This window comes from Herpailurus yagouaroundi, unplaced genomic scaffold (assembly GCF_014898765.1).
Source record: "Herpailurus yagouaroundi ecotype Mexico unplaced genomic scaffold, PumYag 140, whole genome shotgun sequence".
Taxonomy (NCBI): domain Eukaryota; kingdom Metazoa; phylum Chordata; class Mammalia; order Carnivora; family Felidae; genus Herpailurus; species Herpailurus yagouaroundi.
Window position 1 is genome coordinate 66,367,659 of NW_024412395.1, and position 22,098 is coordinate 66,389,756.

At 39.1% G+C, this 22,098-nt stretch overlaps 1 pseudogene; it reads left to right on the top strand.

Moving 5' to 3' along the window:
• Positions 1–19,490: 19,490 nt before the first annotated feature.
• Positions 19,491–20,554, top strand: LOC121030797 (ADP-ribosylation factor-like protein 6-interacting protein 6; annotated as a pseudogene).
• Positions 20,555–22,098: the final 1,544 nt, after the last annotated feature.

Here is a 22,098-nt window from a genome sequence, read left to right on the forward strand (position 1 = left end):
TTTAGATTTTATTTATTTATTTTTTTATTTATATTTTTAAAATATAATTTATTGTCAAATTGGCTTCCATACAACACCCATTGCTCATCCCAACAAGTGCCCTCCTCAAAGCCCATCACCCACTTTCCCTCTCCCCCACCCCCCATCAACCCTCAGTTTGTTCTCTGTATTTCAGTGTCTCTTAGGGTTTGCCTCCCTCTCTCTCTATAACTTTTTTTGTTTTTCTCCTTCCCTTCCCCAATGGTCTTCTGTTAAGTTTCTCAAGATTCACATATGAATGAAAACCTATGGTATCTTTCTTTGTCTGACTAGCTTATTTCACTCAGCATAATACCCTCCAGTTCCATCCATGTGGCTGGAAATGGCAGGATTTCATTCTTTCTCATTGCCAAGTAGTATTCCACTGTATATATACACCACATCTTCTTAATCCATTTGTCAATTGATGGACATTTAGGCTTTTCTCATAATTTGTCTATTGTTGAAAGAGCTGCTACAAACATTGGGGTACAAGTGCCCCTATGCATCAGCACTCCTGTGTCCCTTGGGTAAATTCCTAGCAGTGCTGTTGCTGGGTCATAGAGTAGATCTATTTTTAATTTTTTGAGGAACTTCCACACTGTTTTCCAGAGCTGCTGCACCAGTTTGCATTCCCACCAACAGTGCAAGAGGGTTCCCATTTCCCCATATCCTCGCCAGCATCTATAGTCGAGAATTATTTTTAAAATTTTCTCCATGGCACAAAAACAGACACATAGACCAATGGAATAGAATAGAAACCCCAGAACTAGACCCACAAACGTATGGCCAACTCATCTTTGACAAAGCAGGAAAGAACATCCAATGGAAAAAAGACAGTCTCTTTAACAAATGGTGCTGGGAGAACTGGACAGCAACATGCAGAAGGTTGAAACTAGACCACTTTCTCACACCATTCACAAAAATAAACTCAAAATGGATAAAGAACCTGAATGTGAGACAGGAAACCATCAAAACCTTAGAGGAGAAAGCAGGAAAAGACCTCTCTGACCTCAGCCGTAGCAATCTCTTACTCGACACATCCCCAAAGGCAAGGGAATTAAAAGCAAAAGTGAATTACTGGGACCTTATGAAGATAAAAAGCTTCTGCACAGCAAAGGAAACAACCAACAAAACTAAAAGGCAACCAACGGAATGGGAAAAGATATTTGCAAATGACATATCGGACAAAGGGCTAGTATCCAAAATCTATAAAGAGCTCACCAAACTCCACACCCGAAAAGCAAATAACCCAGTGAAGAAATGGGCAGAAAACATGAATAGACACTTCTCTAAAGAAGACATCCGGATGGCCAACAGGCACATGAAAAGATGTTCAGCGTCGCTCCTTATCAGGGAAATACAAATCAAAACCACACTCAGGTATCACCTCACGCCAGTCAGAGTGGCCAAAATGAACAAATCAGGAGACTATAGATGCTGGAGAGGAGGTGGAGAAATGGGAACCCTCTTACACTGTTGGTGGGAATGCAAATTGGTGCAGCCGCTCTGGAAAGCAGTGTGGAGGTTCCTCAGAAAATTAAAAATAGACCTACCCTATGACCCAGCAGTAGCACTGCTAGGAATTTACCCAAGGGATACAGGAGTACTGATGCATAGGGGCACTTGTACCCCAATGTTCATAGCAGCACTCTCAACAATAGCCAAATTATGGAAAGAGCCTAAATGTCCATCAACTGATGAATGGATAAAGAAATTGTGGTTTATATACACTATGGAATACTACGTGGCAATGAGAAAAAATGAAATATGGCCTTTTGTAGCAACGTGGATGGAACTGGAGAGTGTGATGCTAAGTGAAATAAGCCATACAGAGAAAGACAGATACCATATGGTTTCACTCTTATGTGGATCCTGAGAAACTCAACAGGAACCCATGGGGGAGGGGAAGGAAGAAAAAAAAAAAAAAGAGGTTAGAGTGGGAGAGAGCCAAAGCATAAGAGACTGTTGAGAACTGAGAGCAAACTGAGGGTTGATGGGGGGTGGGAGGGAGGAGAGGGTGGGTGATGGGTATTGAGGAGGGCACCTTTTGGGATGAGCACTGGGTGTTGTATGGAAACCAATTTGACAATAAATTTCATATATAAATAAATAAATAAATAAATAAATAAATAAATAAATAAATAAAAATAAAATTTTCTCCAGAATGTGGAGACATTTGTAACTCTCCTCAGTTTCCTCTCACACTTGCCACTATGTTACTCATGGCCTCAGGATCATTCACCTGGACTTCTTCAACTACCTGCTGGAACCATTCTTCACCACCTTCCTCACCATTACCAAATTAAGTGCCCTGAAAGGGTACTTACCAAACTTGAACATGCATACAAATCACATGAGGGTCTTGTTAACAAGGTGTTAAGATGAAGGCTGTATTCAGTAACACTTAGATGACGCTTGGGATTTTATATTTCTTTCAAGTTTCCAGATGAGGGCCACTGCTGACCCACAAAACACACTTTGAGGATGAGATCCTAATTGTTACTGCACTAACAAATACATTGGTAATACTTGAATAATTGAAGTAAAATGTGCTTCTGTTAACTTACCACCTGGTGTGAACATAATAACATTTTAAAATGAAGCAGAGGGGTGCCTGAGGAGCACCTGGGTGAGCCTGGGTTCGTGAGTTCAAGCCCTACATCTGGCTCCATGCTGATGGCATGGAGCCTGCTTGGCATTCTCTGCCTCTCTCTCTCTCTCTGCCCCTCCAATGCTCACTCTCTCTTTCTATGTCTCTCTCATAATAAATACATAAACATTTAAAAAATACAAAATAAAAAATAAAAAGTAGACTTTTTTTTCCTACTGTTTAGTGAATATCCATGCTGGTTAATATATTTAAGTAAAGACATAGATTCTTTGAGGGCTCAAATCTCTAGGACATCTCACAGGACAAGTCTGGTGTAGAGTAGAGTACTCAGTTCTCTTACAGATGGGCACAGTAAAATATTTCTGTCCTGAGCAATTTCAGGTCATATAAATTAAATATGCCAGGGGTTGGCAAATATCTCTAAACACTATAACTTATGGTGGGTAGAAGAGAAAAGGAAGAAGTAGAATCGGAAGATTAGAGAAATACATTCTAACAAACTGGATTCTATAATCTCCCTAACCATCTATTGTTGCATTTTTAAAAATAACTTCTCATTATGATCATCTAGAAATTAGCCATGCTATGTGGAACTAATACTTAACTGGTATTCTATATTTACTTTAAATATCAATAAGGGAAAACATACACACTGAAAAATGTTATCCAGGAATTGTTCACAAATATTACTTAATCTTAGTGTAATCATATATTCCCTCCTTTGTGATGACCCACAACCTGTAAGAAGAAAATATTAATAATTTGGGTGTTCAAGTCTTTGGACTCAGACTGGAACCATATCTGCTCCCCTCGGTCTCCAGTTTGCTGACTGCAGATCTTAAGAATCCTCAGCCTCCATTTCACCTGAGGCAATTGCTTATAGTAAATCTCTTTATGATATATATAATTAATAAATATGTATATGTCTGATCTCTTTCTCTGAAGAATCCTAACCAATACACTGTTCAGTGGGTAAATAATTCGTCATGAAAGATGAAAACATTCTAGAGATCTGCTATACAACACTATGCTTGTATTAACAATGGTGTACATACACTTAAAAAGATGGTAAGAAGGTAGATTTCATATTATGTGTTTCAAAAAAGGGGCGATTTCCTTCACTGAGGCCAATATATTTTGAACAACAGCAGAGTCACTGAAATAAACACAAACTACTAAGATAACACCCTTGAAGAATATAATGCTCACATGGACATAAAAGTTCTGATGCTTCTGAAGTCTCTCAGGGTGCCTGAGTGGCTGGTTGAGTGTTTGACTCTTGGTTTTGGCTCAGGTCATTATCTCGAGATTCCTGGGTTAGAGCCCTGCATGGGGCTCTGCACTGGCAGCACAGAGTCTGCTTAGGATTCTCTCTTCCTCTTTCTCTGCCCCTCCTCCATTCACACATGCTCTCTCTCTCTCAAAATAAATTAAATCAAAAAACTAAAATAAAAATAAAATAAAGTCCCTCATTACTTTGTCAGTATTTAAACTAAATTATATTTAACTGTTTATTGGTTTCATCACTAGAAAATAAGGAGCTTTGCATAAGCATTAAGATGCTTTAAGGTTGAGGAACACAGGTAGCTTAGTCGGGTAAGAATCCAACTCTTTTTTTTTTTCTTTTTCTCTTTTTTTTAAGCATCCGACTCTTGATCTTAACTCAGGTCTTGATCTCAGAGTCATGAGTTCAAGCCCTGCATTGGGCTCCATGGTGGGTGTGGAGCCTTCTTAAAAAAAAAAAAAAAAGTAAAAGACGTTTTAATATTGAACTTGAATTGTTTTTTTTCAGAGAGAGAGCACAAGTACGAGTTGGGGAGAGGGGAAGAGGGGGAGAGAGAGAGAAAGAGAGAGAGAGAGAGAGAGAGAGAGAGAGAGAGAGAGAATCCCAAGCAGGTTCCATGCTCAGCACAAAGACCAGTGAAAGCCTCCATCCCACAACCCTGGGATAATGACCTGAGTTAAAATCAAGAACAAGAAGCTCAACCAACTGAGCTATACAGGCAGCCCTAAGGGTGGACTTTTTCAACGGATATCAATTTCTAAGTTATAGAAATTTTTTGTAAGCAGGAATCTACTATTCCTTACTTGTCAGTGGCAGATCCAGTGTAAATATCATGAGAGTTGCCGTTTTAATATTTAAAGTCATCACCAGAATCACAAACACATCACAAGCTATTATACCTGTGAAACCTTGAAAGTGTAACCTGAGAGTCTTTCCAGCCTGAAATGAATTATAAGAAATGAAGTAAATTACAAACAAGTCCCCAGCCTGAGGTTAGAAATCTCATGAATTACTATACCAAAAGAGCCCCCAAGCCCTAAATATCATTGTAAACCTCATATACTTTGTTGTTATGCATAGAACTATTTATAATATCAAAATAATATGGTATTGGGGATTCTCCCTGTAATTCCAGTATTCATAATAGTTATAGTTTGCTTCTCAAACTACCCTTGAGAAAAAACACACATTAACATGATCATAATGAAGTAACTGGAGGACTACTGTTGCTTAGGAACACCACAGAATTCTAGCATAGACTGAGCCATTGAAATCAGCAATTGGGTGCTTTTCCTTTGATGAGGTGCTATACATCAATGTGGCATCTCTAATACTTCCCAGTTAAGCTGATGAGTGAAATCATTTTTATATTACATTACTCATTGTCTGTTGTTTAACTTGGAAATAAAAGTATACCCTTACAAATCTGAAAATACAAACTAGAAACGTAAACACAAGATAACAAGTGGTTTTATTGCTGTAAATTTTTCTACTATTTTCTAAGTTTTACTCACTTTCATGCTTTTAGTTCTCTTTGTCACCTTTTCTCTTTTTCAGAGAAAACACAGAATTGGTACGTTTCTCAAAGGCTAGTGATGCACAAGCACTTACTCAAAGGGCCCTTTCTGATTACTAACATACTATGAGCCATGGGGATTTATGTTCACAACTATAGAAATAAATGGCTCAGGTTTCAGATTTTCATGAAAAAGACAAGCCTCCAAACTCAGAATTTTATTATATTTGGAATTAATTTTTAAAATGACAACTTAACATGGAAGATAGAAAAACCATTTCAACCATCTGCCTTGTCAGCTAACCTCTAATTTGTGTGCCAAGTCGTTTTCCTCAGGGAGCTCTATGAATTAGACAGTTTGGGAAAAATACAGCTCATCTTCTGTTCCATTTAAAATCTATCCATTGATGTAAACATAGAATGTGTCACTAGACTAACAAATTGCTCCCACCTTCCCCTTCGTATTTTGGGTATCATTATGATAAAGGAGTAGTAGAAAAATGAAGGGGGCGAAGAACTGTTGGGTATACCACAAAGTCAAACTCTGAGAAAACAAAGGGAAATTAACGTTTCCTATCTGAGTTCAAATACCAGATTAATGATTAGAATAAGATAAAGAACAATTTTTCACACTGCTTGGAGATTAATTTAGGAGGGCATATCAAATACAATTCTAGGTGCAAGCCTAAAAATAATGGCTTTCTCACATCATAGTTAAAACATTTCTAATAATCAAGAAACTATATCAGATCATTCTGACACAAAATGATTCCTTCTTATCTCAGGAGAATCTAATTTCATAAACATCTCTTTCATTCATTTGATCAAGAGTCAACAAATATTTACTGAGCTCCTTACTGTATGCTAGATGCTATTTTTTTCATTTTATTTATTTTTTGTATATAATTTATTGTCAAGTTAGCTAACATACAGTGTATACAGTATACTCTTGGCTTCAGGAGTAGATTCCCATGATTCATCACTTACACACAACACCCAGTGCTCATCCCAACAAGTGCCCTCCTACATGTCCATCACCCATTTTCCCCACCCCCAAACCCCCCCAACATCAACCCTCAGTTTGTTCTCTGTATTTAAGAGATTTTTTAATTTTTTTTTAATGTTTATTAATTTTTGAGAGAGAGACAGGGGTGGGGCAGAGAGAGGGAGACACAGAATCTGAAGCAGGCTCCAGGCTCTGAGCTGTCAGCACAGAGCCCAATGCGGGGCTTGAACTCACAAACTGTGAGGTCATGACCTGAGCCAAAGTTGGACGCTTAACCGACTGAGCCATCCAGGCGCCCCTCTGTATTTAAGAGATTTTTAAATTCTATATTCCTTTATGGTTTGCCTCCCTCTATGTAACTATTTTTTTTCCTTCCCTTCCCCCGTGGTCTTCTGTTAAGTTTCTCAAATTCCACATATGAGTGAAAATATAGGATATCTTAGACACTATTCTAGATGCTGATAATGAAGCTGGGGACAATACAGACACAATCCCCACCTTCCTAGAGTTTTCTTTCAGTAAGAAAGCCCTGAAACTTATGTCAACTAACTGGAATTTACATAAAACTTGAAAGAAAGAAAGAAAGAAAGAAAGAAAGAAAGAAAGAAAGAAAGAAAGGCAAAAAGTAAATAACACAATCTCAGGCAGTGATAAATTTTTCAAAGAAAAATAAAACAGGAATAGAATAGAGAATTACGTTTAAAAGTTTTTCTCTTTTGGGTTAACAATAAAAGCTTTCTAAAGAGATGACATTTGAGCAGAGACCTGAATGAAGTAGGGGAGTAAGCCTCATGAATATCTGGGGGAAACACATTCCAAGGAGTGGAAGCAGAAAGTGCAAAGGCCCTGAGGTGGGAGTGTGCCTGGCATGTTCAAAAATAGCAAGGAGATCAATACAGCTAGAACGGAGATTTGCCCATTGGTTTCAGCAATTTGAAAGCTATTCATGACCTTTATACAAGTGACTCTGGGGAATAGGGAAAATTAAATTCCTATTGGCATGTGTTCAGGAGAAAGTTGAGGTAAAGAAGTAGAAAGGGTGAATAGAGACAGCCCTTCTTGAAAGGTTTAAGAAAAATGGAGATAATAAGTGGTTTAAGATAAAGAAGATAAGAAAAATAAGAGTGGTATCTGGAGGGGAATGTGAGGTCATGGAGGGTTATTTTCAAGACGGTAAATATGTTAGTAATTGTTGGTAGTGGTCCAGCAGGGGAAAGGAAATTGTTAACAAAAAAGTGAAGGGGATAATTGTAGAACCAACATCTTTTAACAGGGTGGGATCCAGTATACCTGTGGAAGTGTTGTCACAGATAAAAGCAGAGAGTGGGCCCAATGTAAGAGGTGGGCAGGGTATGTGGTTACGATACAGGAAGATCTTAAATTTGCTGCTACAACGTCATACTTACTTTCTGAGTAGCCAGTGTATTTGTTAATCCTGTTTTGTGGTAGGGTCGCCTGGGTGGCTCAGTCGGCTGTGTTTCTGACTTCCGCTTGGGTCACGATCCCACGATTCATGGGTTCCGGCTCCATGTGGAGTTCTGCACTGACAGCTCAGAGCCTGGAACCTGCTTCTGAAAGGGCGGGCCTACGCCGGCCGACTCCATCTTGTTCTGTGTTCTCCACCTTGAGTGACTATGTCCCCGACAGGACCCCTTTTCCGGGAAAATCGCAGAAACCTCAGATCGCGCCTCCTCCCCTTGAGTAACCTCCTGCTCACCCGTTCAAACTTCCTGATCAAAACACGCCCAGCGACCTGCGTAACAGGAGTAACAGGACTCTGACCCTTCCCCAATCGCCCGAGGCCACGACCCTTCCCCAGCCAATCGGCTGCCCCTAGACCCCTATAAAACCTTTATGCTTTTGAAACTCGCTCTCTCTCCCCGGTGTCTGACCGCTGCATAGGTGCAGGTAGGGGACTGAGCTCGAGCTAGCTCGAATAAGGCTCTTTTGCTTTTGCATCGGACTCGGCTCCCTGGTGGTCTTTGGGGATCACGAATTCTGGGATAACACTTCCTATTTTGTGTCTCCCTCCCTCTCTCTCTCTCTCTCTCTCTCTCTCTCTGCCCCTCCCCCAGCTTGTGTAAGCTCTCTTTCTCAAAAATAAATAAATAAACTTAAAAAAAATACTGGTCTGTGGCTAATCAGTTAACTCTACCCATTTAGTTCCATGCTAATCAACCTGAGGGTATGGGCTCTATTCAACCCTCTATAGCCAATAGATTATTTCCTGTTCTGCAGCTGCAGACTATATCCCATGTAAGAGAGATGCCCTTCTGCAAATGCAAACCGAAGTTCTCATGATAGAATCCTGTAAAAAAGCAAATGAGTTGGTGAGAATCTTATCACTATCAATCTCCATATACCTCCATCTTTGGATAACGATAGCCTGTTTTTTGTAGGCTCAACCATATCCACTCCCCAAATCAGAGAAAGTCTTGTTTAACCAACACTATGTTAGAAGTTTCTTCCCCAGTGATAAATGAGGTTAGAAGATAAATGAGGTTTACGACTCTCACATCAGGCAACAACTTCCAGCTGTACTATTTCCTTTATTCTCTATTTATGTGATTTTCCCCCCAAGGGTAGTTCAGATTTTCTTATCTCACTACGTGGTAACAATTTCGTATATAAACATGAAATAACTTCATTCCTTCATTTATTCAAAACCTGTGTGGTGAACATTCGTCTATGTTTTGAAGCAGGTACTGGGGATGTAAATTTGCATAAAGAATGGTCCACAGACAACTAAATGTACGGGGTTGGAAGTTTTGATAATGATGTGTAGAGTATTACAGAGTTACAGCTGGAGGGCATTCATATCATCTCTAGTGGTAGTTCTCAACGTTAGCTGCACATTAGAATCACCTGAGGAGGTGCTAAAAATCTGTGTGCCCAGGTGGCACACAGGGTTGCTGGGTGGGTCCCAGGCCTCAGTTTTATTTCTAGAGCTTCCAAGTGATTCTGTTGTGCAGAACCACTGTGTGAGAACCACAGGTGTGGATATTCGTAGATGGGGTCCCAGTAGAGTTGAGACTTGAGTTTTATTTAGATGTATGAAGAGGTTAGGGGATGCCATACTAGGAAGAAAGGGCATCTTTTGACGAGGCAAAGGATTATGAAATAATATGACAGGTTTAGGCAACTCACGAGTTATCCAGAAGAGCAGAAGGAAAGATAGTGAATGGACTGTTCTCAGGTATGCAGATAACTAATCGTAAAGGACCTTGATCTATTTATTTTCAACTGAAATGATTGTCATAGTCCTTGACAATCTGGGTATAGGAAAGGGGGGGTGAGCTTAGAAGGGAGTAGAAGAATAAAGGTAGGAGACTAGGAGTGGATGGCTATGAGGAAGAAAGGAATAAACTGGGATGGATAGGCTAGCACCCTCTTGAAGGAACCAGTGGCTCAAATGATCAAAGGCACAGGGGCTGCTAAGGCCCTGTGAGGGAAGAACACATTTTGATTAATGTAGGTCAGGACTGATAGTCAATGTTTAAATCAGACTTAGAATTAATGTTTCTAGGCAAGTGTTTCCTCTTGTGAAATTTCATGGTGGATCGGTGGGACAGTGACTGGCAAAGGGGGTAGAAGGAACTAGGTAGGAAATCCATGTCATCTATTATCTGGCTAGAGGGATCCGGACTCAGCTATTATCAGGCATGGAGAAACAGATCTGGTCTGAGGAGCAGATAGGGAGGTTGTTGTTTAATGCTTACTTTGATACCCAGGGATTGAAATCTCCCCTTTCCAAATCTCTCTGATTCTCCCTACCCTGCTTTCTCCTCCTGTCTTCTGCACATCAGTCTGAATATGGGGAGGCACCACATAGAATGATTCCGGAGCAACACAAAAAAAGAAAAACATCAGCAGGTCTTTTACAAAAGTAACAAAATGAAATAACTGACAGTCACACTTTTTCCCCAGTGTCCAAAAAATATCAACAAAAATGAATCTAGAACTTCTCTGGTACCTGCTGTTTCATAACTCTGATGATTAGATAGCATGCAAGCATTTTTTTTTAATTTTTTTTCAAGTAAGCTCTGGGCCTAACATGAGACTTTATCTCATGACCCAAAACCAAGAGATGCATGCTCTACCGACTGAGGCAGCCAGGCGCCCCAACATGTTAGTACTTTTATTTATTTTATTTTGTTTTGTTTTGTTTTATTTTAATTTATTTATTATTTAACTTACATCCAAGTTAGTTAGCATATGGTACAACAATGATTTCAGGAGTAGATTCCTTAATGCCCCTTACCCATTTAGCCCTCATGACCCCTCCAGCAACCCTGTTTGTTCTCCATATTTATGAGTCTCTTTTGTTTTGTCCCCCTCCCTGTTTTTACATTATTTTTGTTTCCCTTCCCTTATGTTCATCTGTTTTGTATCTTAAAGACCTCATATGAGTGAAGTCATATGATGTTTGTCTTTCTCTGACTGACTAATTTCACTTAGCATAATACCCTCCAGTTCCATCCACGCAGTTGCAAATGGCAAGATTTCATTCTTTTTGATGGCTGAGTAATATTCCATGGTATATATATACCACATCTTCTTTATCCATTCATCCATCGATGGCCATTTGGGCTCTTTCCATACTTTGGCTATTGTTAATAGTGCTGCTATAAACATGGAGGTGCATGTGTCCCTTCGAAACAGCACACCTGTATCCCTTGGATAAATGCCTAGTAGTGCAATTGCTGGGTCGTAGGATAGTTCTATTTTTAGTTTTTTGAGGAACCTCCGTACTATTTTCCAGAGTGGCTGCACCAGCTTGCATTCCCACCAACAATGCAAAAGAGATCCTCTTTCTCCACATCCTCACCAACATCTGTTGTTGCCTGAGTTGTTAATGTTAGCCATTCTGACAGGTGTAAGGTGGGTTGTGTATTTTTCTGATTCAGCACATTGAATATATCCTGCCTCTCCTTTCTGGCCTGCCAAGTTTCTGTGGATACGTCTGCTGATCTGTCTTCCCTTGTAGGCTAAGGACTTTTTTTCCCTTCATTGTTTCATGATTCTTTCCTTGCCGGAGTATTTTGTGAATTTGACTATGATATGCCTTGTTGAGGACTGGTTTTTGTTGAATCTAATGGGAGTCCTCTGTGCTTCCTGGATTTTGATGTCTGTGTCTTTCCCCAGGTTAGGAAAGTTTTCTATGATTTACTCACATAAACTTTCTACCCCTTTTTCTCTCTCTTCATATATAGGACATGTATAATTCTGATGTTGTTCCTTTCTAATGAGTCACTGATTTCTAATTCTTAAATTGTGCTTGTTTGTCGTAGTCTCCCTCTTTTTTTCTGCTTCATTGTTCTCCATAAGTGTGTCCTCTATCTCACTGATTTGCTTCTGCTTCATCCATCCTTGCCACCGTGGCAACCATTGGAGATTACAGATCAGTTATAGCATTTATTTCATCCTGACTAGCTTTAACCTCTTTTATATCCACAGAAAGGGATTCTAATCTATTTTCAACACCAGCTAGTATTCTTATTATCATGATTCTAAATTCTGGTTCTGACATCTTGATTGTCTGTGTTGATTAAGCCCCTGGCTGTCATTTTTTCCTATTCTTTCTTTTGGGGTGAATTCCTTCATTTCCTCATTTTGAAGGAAGAAAAGGAATTAATAAGGTAACAAAAAATAAAATTAAAAAATTGAAAACAACAGAAAGAAATCAAAAAAAGGATGCTGGATCCTAGGTGTGTTTCGTTCTGGTGGTTGAAAGGAGCTTGATATACTAGAGAAAACAGGGACTGATAAGAAAAGGGGGAAAAAAAGGAAAATGTTTAAAAATTTGAAAAAATGAATACAATAAATTAGAATAAAATAAAATGATGGAAGGAAAATAGAATTTTAAAAATTCACAAAACAGTAAAAAATACAGTAGAAACAAATTAAAGAATACTATCTTTAATAAAGGTGGAAAATAAAAATAAAATTTTTCCCTTTCTATATTCAAGAATAAGAAAAGAGAAAGAAAAAAATTGAATAGATGGACCAGTGACCAGACTGAAATACAATTGAAATTGCATTGGTTTTCCCTAGAAGTCAAACTACGAAGCACTTTATAGTCCATAAACTAAGCAGGCAGAAAGACTTGTGATGTTGCTGAAGAGCGAGGTTGGCCCAATTGGACGGGGCTTAGTGTAATGGCTCCCTTCTCCACTAGATGGCGCTGCTTACCTTACTGTGGTGGATTGTTGTGGTGCATGTATGCGCATGTGCGGAAGAGGTAAAAATGGCGTTACCCAGCTACCCAGTCTCTCAGATGGGAACTCTGTTCTCCCCCATGGGCAATCGAGTACCTCTCCTTTGTCTCTGGCCTCCATCCACTGCCTGCTTTTACACTGTCTATGACCAAGCTGTTAGGCTGCCAGGTGGCACCTCCTTCTGGGTTTTTTCTCAGAGGCGGCTGTGTTTCTCACCCCTCACTTCTGAGAGACTGCAGCTTTGACCCGCTCAGATCCTATGGGGAAGGGTCTCACTAAGCAATGTCTGGTCGCCTGCGCACCCCCCAGGAACGTTCAGGAGACCATGCGGCTGATGCCCAGAGACTGTGGCTAGGTGCCTGCCTGCCCCAGAAAAAGTCCATGCTATTGTGTAGCAGCAGCATTTCAGGGATTATGGTAAATCAAAACACACATCCGGCACCAGGTTTCCCCCCTTAATGTCCTTGTTCCATCATCAGCGAATGGGGTTGTTCTCGGATCTGCTAGCCCCCAACCTCTGCCAAATGTCCTCCCAGCAGGGGATCTGCCACTCTCCATGTGCCCTGTGAACCCCTCGGACTTCGCTCTCTGCTCCTGAGGATTCACTCTTCCCACCAGAGATCCACCAGGTATGAGCTTCGGACTTTTAGACTCTGTGCTCCCCCTGTTGATACAGTCTTAATGGAATTTAAACCCTCTCCTTTCTCCTTTATCCCTTTTTTGTTCAGTCCCTCATGTACTCTTTCTTTTCTCTCCAGCTGCTTTCATGGAGGAGATGCTTTCCCATACTCTCCCTCTGTCTCCGTCCTGTCTCCACAAGCAAAAACAGCTCCTTGCCCTCTGCAGCTTCTCTCTCCCCCAGCTCACCTCTCCGTGCCACATACCTGCTGAGTTCTGTGGCTCAGGTTATGCAGAATGTTGTGTTAATCCTTAAATCAGTTTTCTAGGTGTGCATGGTTTAGTGTTGATATGGCTGCATTTCAGGGACGAGAGACATAAAAAAAAAAAAAAAAACCCCACTTCCATGCTGTTCCACCATCCTGGCCCCTCCCTCATAGTTTTCTGTACTTTTAAACTAACTTACAGATTTGATCCCAAGTCATAAAGTTGTTTTTAAGTTGGTGGAATCTAATGCCCTTTATATTACTGAAGCACCTGGATTCCCCTCACTTTTTTGTTAATACTCTGTCTTCTTATTTGGAGGCAAACACCAGAAGATAAAAAGATTTTAAAAAAGGACAGTAAAATAAACATGAAAATAAATCCTGGGGATCACTAGAAGACTATATGTAATGCCAAACAATACTTTTTTGGAACATCCTCCAATTATGGTGTGTTTAATCTTGGGTAAATATTAACTATAAATTTAATTATAAGATTGTTAGGTAATATAAGCCAATTTTGCAAAACAAATGAACAAAACTTGAATTTTAGGTTTATGGTTATGTATATGTTATGACAACATTTACTCTTTCTTAAGTGTGTAATAATTGCAATCAAAAAGCATTTAGAGCATATTATTTTCAAATTAAAGGGATAGAGAACATTTTTAAGAAAAGTCGGCCCTGTCATTGGAGGTACAATCTCCAAAGCTGACAATAAGAATTCAACAGAATTCTATCCATTTTCAAAAGGACTTAAATTGAAATTGATGAATTCTAATATTTCTATGATTCTTGACTTATAACAGTATTAATATGTTACAAAATAGGCCATGTTGAAAATAATGCTATTTACAGAAGGGTTTTCAGGAGTCTGCTACCTTCCTGAAGTTGAAAAACAGGGTAATCATTTTTATCTATTTAGGTGGATGTTGCTTTGTTTCGCTCTTTTCTGTTTTCATATAATCAGGTATTATTTTTGTTAGTACTATTTCTTTGGTCTTTGAAAGTAGTAGATGAGCACAAGTATCAGAGTTTGCATTACTGTTGCTGACTGTCTAGTAGGCAATTTCCATGTTCCACTCAAAACTTAGGAAAGGGAAATTGTCTTGCCTAATAATAAATCCTTAGGATGAAGGAAAGATTGTTTCAATGCTTGAAATCGTGGACAAGAAACAAATATTTACAAGAACTATTCAGGTACTATAAAGGAGGGAAGCTGGCCACTAAGACAACATGTTGGGAGCTAAAAAGAATGACAAATCTCAAAGAAAGGCATTCAGATTATCATTGCCATCATCACCAACATCATGCTGTCCACCATTTGGTCCCTACTTTAAATAATGGTTTCCCCTGAAATAGGGAACTCTAACAATAAAATTGGTCAAGAAATCACACACAATAAACGTTTATTTAGAGATACTCCTGAGTCCTAAGCAAACTATATCTATCAGCAAAATTGCATAGCTGAAATAACTTGGCACAAAATTACACAAAAATTTTTTTCTTCTTGCAACATATTTTATTAGATTTACCTATTACCTAATAGACTTTGCAACTAGAAGGCAAGAATAAAGAAAATGTAAATCTAGAAATAAATATTTACTTAGTACCTAATATTTCTAGCATCTATACCAGAATTATTTCATATGTTAGTTTATTTAATCCTCACAATAGATTATAAAGAAGGTTTTATTAATCCAGGCACAAATGATGGAACTGCAAACAAAGATAGTAAGTGACTTATTCAATATCACACTAATAAACAACAGATTTAGGACTGGAACCCATGTTTTTCTGTCTTAATCCAGTCTCTTTCCACAACATCATAAAAAAAAAAAAAAAACTATCCTTAATAAACCATTTCAATTATCATGGTGACATTAATGTTTATTGAAAAAGATGTATAGGTATATTTTGAACTTCGTTGTCCAAAGTAGTCTTCACTAACATTGCTTTATTTGGTAATTTCTCTGTGGAAACACTAAACAGTAAAATTTTTTTACAAAATATCAGCAAAGTCTATTTTTCAATTGCATTGACATAAAGCAAACCAACTTTTATAAAAAATATAAAATAATTTTAACGATGGTAGTGTTGTAATTATGCTCTCTTGTAGAAAATAGCTAAGAGTAACATTTGGCATCACAGAACATTCTGTCATGTGAAATTTGCATTAAAATGTTATTCTGGATGAGAGGTATTTGTCAGTCTCGTTCAAATATCAAACATAGAAATAATTCTCAAATCAATTAAATGCTGCTAACTTAAAAAAAATAATGCACTACATTGCCAATTCAGAAAAAGATCTCAACATCATCACAATTATGCCTGAAAGCATCTGGACAACACAAATTTCAATGTGGCTAAAAGCCTAGTGATACTTTTACTGCAGGATTGCATGACCTCAATCATTCAGTTAGATTTGTGTGTAACTATTGCTTCTAGAATATGATATCTATTTCACACCTGAAAATGAATGCTTTTTAAATATGTTTCATCATTTCTTTCACATTGATTCAGTCTAAGGTATTCCCAAGTGAGAATTTATGAGCACGCAGAGAGAAGATACATATATGTATATATAATTGTTTTTGTTTTTTTTTTAATTTTTTTTTCCAACGTTTTTATTTATTTTTGGGACAGAGAGAGACAGAGCATGAATGGGGGAGGGGCAGAGAGAGAGGGAGACACAGAATCGGAAACAGGCTCCAGGCTCCGAGCCATCAGCCCAGAGCCTGACGCGGGGCTCGAACTCACGGACCGCAAGATCGTGACCTGGCTGAAGTCGGACGCTTAACCGACTGCGCCACCCAGGCGCCCCTATATAATTGTTAAATGCCAGTGTGTAAAATGATCTCCAAATATCCTTAAATAGAAAAGAATCAATACTACAGCATTTGTTTCCTAGGTTTTCACCACGATTGTAATCAGGGAGGAGTATTTAAATATTTAAAATGCATGCATAAAAGCAAACATAAACATTTTAAAAGCCTAGAGTGATACCTTTACCCAGCCCTTTGCTGTAGGAAGTTGGCCTTTGTACCAATACAAATTTTTAGCACAGGGATATAATGAAGAGAGCAGCATCAAAAAATCAGAGCACCATTTATTTTCTCCCATACACACTCCTATTATTAGTATGATACTTAAAATGAACCTCTTTCCTACTTCCTCTGTCCTCTAGGGTTAACTAGCTTTGCTGCAATAACAGAAGCCAATTCTCCCTCCTGCCTGAAGTCTAGACAATAGCTAACCCTGCACCTTTTTCACTTGCTAGAGGTTACAAAGGCATTTATTAGGCATGTGTGAATAGACCAGTGCAATGAAGAGTCATTGCTAATGTGAACAGCAATCCCTGACTATATGCAAGATATAAAACCTACCCACACAAAGTAACGCATTAGCATCTCTATGATAAATATGTGGGATCCAGGCTCAAGGATGGCCCACAATAAACCTCATCCCTAGAATTAACACCCCTGCCACAATGGATAGGACTAGACCATGAGATCAAGAGGATATTATAGAAACCACAGAGTCACTTCTGAGCCCTGCTCACAAAAGCTTTCTTTCTCTTGGATCATCTACTCTGGGGAAGATAGTCACCATGCATTGGAGAAACTCAAATAGTCCTATGGTGATGCCTTTAGGGTAAGGAACTAAATAAAGCCTCCTGCCAATTTCTAGCACCAATTTATCCACCGTGTGAGTGAACCATCTTGGGAGAGGCTCCGCCAGCCCTAGTCAAGCCTTCAGATGACTGCAGTCTTGGCTGGCATGTAACTACAACCTCAACTACTATGGTAGTTGATACTATGATACAAGATACTATGGTATCTATCTACCTATCTATCTATCTGCTGTACAAAATGTTTTGCCTAGTGTTTTAAGCAATAAATCCCAAGATGGGCCTCTTTGGTTTGAAGGTTATTCTGAGCTGAAGAAAATGGAGGCCATGCTACCTCAAGAGAAACTTTTGCCCCTTCCTTAACTACATAGAAGAATCTAAATTGGGGATCTTTCCCAGAATAAGAGTTATCAGCAGACATAAATTTTATCTGAATGACCCATCTGTATGGCCAGGCAAGCATCTAATTACCAAACACCTGCTTTTCTTCTTCTCGCCCTGTGAAATGCATTCTTTTGACGTCCCAGACATCCACCCCACTCTCCTTAGGTCAGGATGACATATATACCTCATTTTGCCTGACACTCTTTGGAATTTCCACATGTGTGTTGATTCCCCATATATGTGCTATTAAATCTGATTTTCTCCTGTTAATCTGCCTCATGCCAATTTGATTCTTAGTCCAGCTACAAGAACCCTTGAAGGGGACAGAAATTCTTGCTCCCTGACAACTTTTTGTACACCTACAACTCAAATCTATTCCACATGGATTGGGGATGCAGTAGTGTTCAGGAGAACAAAAATTTCAGTTTAAAGATTTTACTTACCAAATGTTCTGTACTTCGTAAATAATAATTATTGTTCCTATAGATTAACAGTATGTATGCTAGGTTGAAGGCTTTAAAATTTTTTTTGACATTTTAGTTACCAAATTTATCTCAGATACATACATGAGTAGGCATAGCCCTGATGTTGAAAGGTAACTTACATATTTTCAATTGAAACTGAAACTACTGAAGCTGACAGGTTAAGTTAAACGTTTGGCCATGCTACTGTAAAGAAACTCTGGCTGACTTATTTATGAGGCTGTTTTGCATAAGTGGCCCTGACCACAGATGAAACCATCTGAAACTGAAGTACACCAGGATGAATTCTTGCAGTTGCACAGAAAGGGCGGGGGGGGGGGGGGGGGTGGCCAGGGAAGTAACCTGTGAGGACACACCCTGAGATCCTCCTGTCAATCTGTCGGGTTGGCCAGCCATTTTTTACACATAAGAGCTATGTACCAGCACAATCACTAGGTAGGCGGCGCCTGTGAGAAGCACTACATTTCCCCCTTTTCCAATGGCCAGTTACCTACATCCGCCCTCAAGACACGCCCCACCCCATAAAATCCTGTAAATACTCAGTTCTCCCTTTCCTCGGGGAGGAGGATTTGAGAAATTTTTTCCCATCTCCTTGCGTGGTGCCCTGCTTTAAAACCCTTTTTCTCTGCCACAAAAACTGGCGATAGTCTTCAGGCTCAGCTGCACATCACGCAACAGACCCTTGGTGGGTAACACTACCATGGGTGACTTTTGCGCATCCAGAAGCCCCAGCTTGCAGAGATCTGTGTAAACCCTTATTTCACTAGTTTACGTTTTCAAAAACTTAATAAAGAATGAAATTTTAAATTTCTACAGTATAGTTTCATAAAAGTCTGGAATAGTTTTCTTTTTCCTACCTATCCCCTGTATGTCCCTTAAGTTATGTCTGATTTCTCTCTCTTGCCATCCTCCCTTTTCTCACTTCCCATTCACTCCTCAACCTACTGTAGTACGGTGGGTACCAGTCATGTTATATTGTTCTTAAAAGGTCACCAACAGTCTCTTTTTATATCCCCTTTTGTAAGCAGAAAGAGTTAAATGCCCTCAGAAAAAGATGAGACGTAGCTTTCTTGACATAAGAAAAGTCATTTTAGGCTCCCAGCCACCTTGTGATCTATGCTACTTGCCCAAATCACATTTCTTGCAGAACTTCCTGGGATATTTGCAGTTGCAGAAGAATTGACCTTGGTAATGATTTTAAGGAAACAAACAAACCAAAAGAGAAAAAAGAAAAAGAAAAAAAGGTGAGAACAAACAGCCACTGTCAGGCCAGGAGATAGCCTAATCATATCGGGGACAATAAATCAGTAATAAAAGTCTTCACTGCTGGTTCAGAAGTAAAGATTGACTAACATTCTTGAGCTATCTTTGCTGGATCTAAAGCCCCTTGAGTACTCACAAACAGGACCAACTAAAGCAAAAGAATTAACGTTGCTGACTCTTGCCAGCCTTCATGACCCGGACCTGGACTCTGGCACTTTAAGATGACTTATGCCCCTTTTCCTACCATGTCCACACATGGTTGGTTCTTGGAGAGTGGGAGGCATTCAGCTGCTCTGTGCCAAAGCCCTGGCACCCCTGTTGTTTTCCTGGCCTACATTTTCTGCCTTCATTCCGGGAGACAGTAGCAGTGAAGGTGAAGTGGATGATGAGAAGGACGGATGCGACTCAAGTTGCATGCCACTTGCGGAAGGAGTTCTCGGCTGGGGCGTCATCGGAGCTTAGAAAGGTCTCGTTGCTCCAGGAGGATGGAGACAGGTCTCCGGTTCTGCCAGATAAGCACAATGACATTTTCTGGGTGGTTGCGGGTGGCTGAGCCTAGGCTCAGCAGAGGCTGGTACAGGTCCTCTCAATTCTCTGTTTGCTGCTGTTCGCCTTCTTTCTCGCCATCACCTACCTGATAGTAAAAGAGTTATATGTTGAGAATTTGAAGAATGAAGAGGATGTAGACACTGGGCTACTAGGATTCTGGACTCTACTTATCATATCTCTGTCTGCAAGATTCTCCTGCTGTAGCTTTTCTTGCACAGTGACTAATCGTGACTTTTTTGAACCAGGAAGATTTCCTCCTACTCCTCTTTCACCTGCCAGGTGCAAGAAACTGACCACACATTCTTTCCACATGGGCTGCATAGCATGGCAGAGTGTTGTAGCTGCTCTTATTGTAACATGGTATCTCATGTAAACCCACATTGATACAATATTTTTGGCAAAACTTAGTCCTGATTGTATGAGAGGAAGAGATAGGATAAAATAGGCAGAGGGAAAGTATAGGACCTTAAGTCCCTGGGTGGGGAAAAACACTATTTTGGAATAATGCTGGGAGTGTCTGACCACAGCAAACCACCTTAGGCTTAAGGTCCTTCTTAAGAATGTAACAGACCCCACCTACTCCCCCTCAGGTTTCCCTCTGGAATTTGACAAAAGCTCTAACTATGGCCCTAGGCCACCCCTCATACAATGGAAACAAGCCAATCAGGAATGGACAACCTAGCACCCAGTGCTATGAAGCCAATAAGGGTAGGACCTGGGAAGGAACAAGGGGAAGGGAAGGGGGAGGGCTGACAAGAACCTTATAGAACAAGGACCCTTGCCTATTGTTGGTGGGCATTCATTTTTTAATATCTCCTCTCTGTAAAGAGAGCTTTCCTACTATTCTTCCTTTCTTCTCTTATACTCTAATAAACTTTTGCCTGCTGCTCATTTTGTGTCCCCCTCTTCTTTCTTCCAAGCAGCGAGACAATGAATCCCAGGTATTGTGGTAAAAAAATCCTGCAACAATTGCTCTGTAATAACAGGGAAGAGCATCATTTGTCTACTCAGAAGACCAAGAAACCTGCTGTTCATTATGTGGTTCGCATCGTGGGCATTATGGATGATTTTTTTTTTTTTTTTTAAATGGAGGACCTTCTTCAGCATCATTCTAGAGCTTAGGCATTGAGAATATCTGAGTATCATGTTTCAAGTAATTTCTTAAAAGTGTAAGATGTTTACCTCATCTTTTTACTTTTGTGTGCATTGTCCGTATAGATTATAGAAAACATTTTAATGGAAAACAAACACGAATACTTGAATACAAGATATTGGCTACTTTTCTATGTATAATACTACATTTTGTCTAAAAAATACTAGTAGTACCATTTACCTGTGATAGAAATACTTATTTATTCACTATATTAGGAAAGCAAACAAAGCCTACTACTTTGACATTTTATAGAAGCTACTTCTAAATCAGAATATTAGTTTTCAATAGTAGCATAGTCACTAGAAGGCGCATTTATATTTTTTAATGGTGCATAGTTCCTTATGTTTTGTTTTTCTTTTACATACTTTCCTACTACATATTGAATTTGTATGTTTTTAGTATTGTTACATCTAGACAAACATAAGTATTAGTTTTTAGCTGGTACAAACCTAATACCATTTTAAATAAGTATTTTGTCTTTTTAAAAAAGCAAAAAACAAAACAAACAAACAAAAAAAGCCATGCTGACCTAAGTTTAAATGAAGTAAACCTATTTTAGTAAAAAAAAAAAAAAAAAGACTGAAAAAAGTAAATTATTTCAGCCACTAAAATACTGATAAATTTGAAGTTGTTCATTATCTGTGTTTTCACAGTTGCAGATATTTGTTATTGGTATATATGTTGCAGGATTCTTTTTTACCTCAATACCCGGGATTCATTGTCTTGCCACTTCATGAATGAAGAGTGGACACAAAATGAACAGCAGGCAAAAGTTTATTAGAGTAGAAGAAAGTAAGAATAGTATGAAAGCTCTCTTTGAAGGGAAGGGGCATTAGAAAGAGAATGCCTGTGACAATGAGCAAGGGACTTTGTTTTATAAAGTTTTGGTCGCTGCCTCCCCCTTCGGATCCAGTTCCCCTTTGTTTCTTCTCAGGTTCACCCTTATTGGCTTGATGGTTCTAGGTACTGGGTTGTTCATTCCTGATTGGCTAGATTCCATTGTGTAAATCAGACTGGTCATACTGTCCCTCCTATAACAGAAGTTTTATAATTTACCTATTTTGGTTTGGTATTTTTTTTTAATTTTTTTTAATGTTT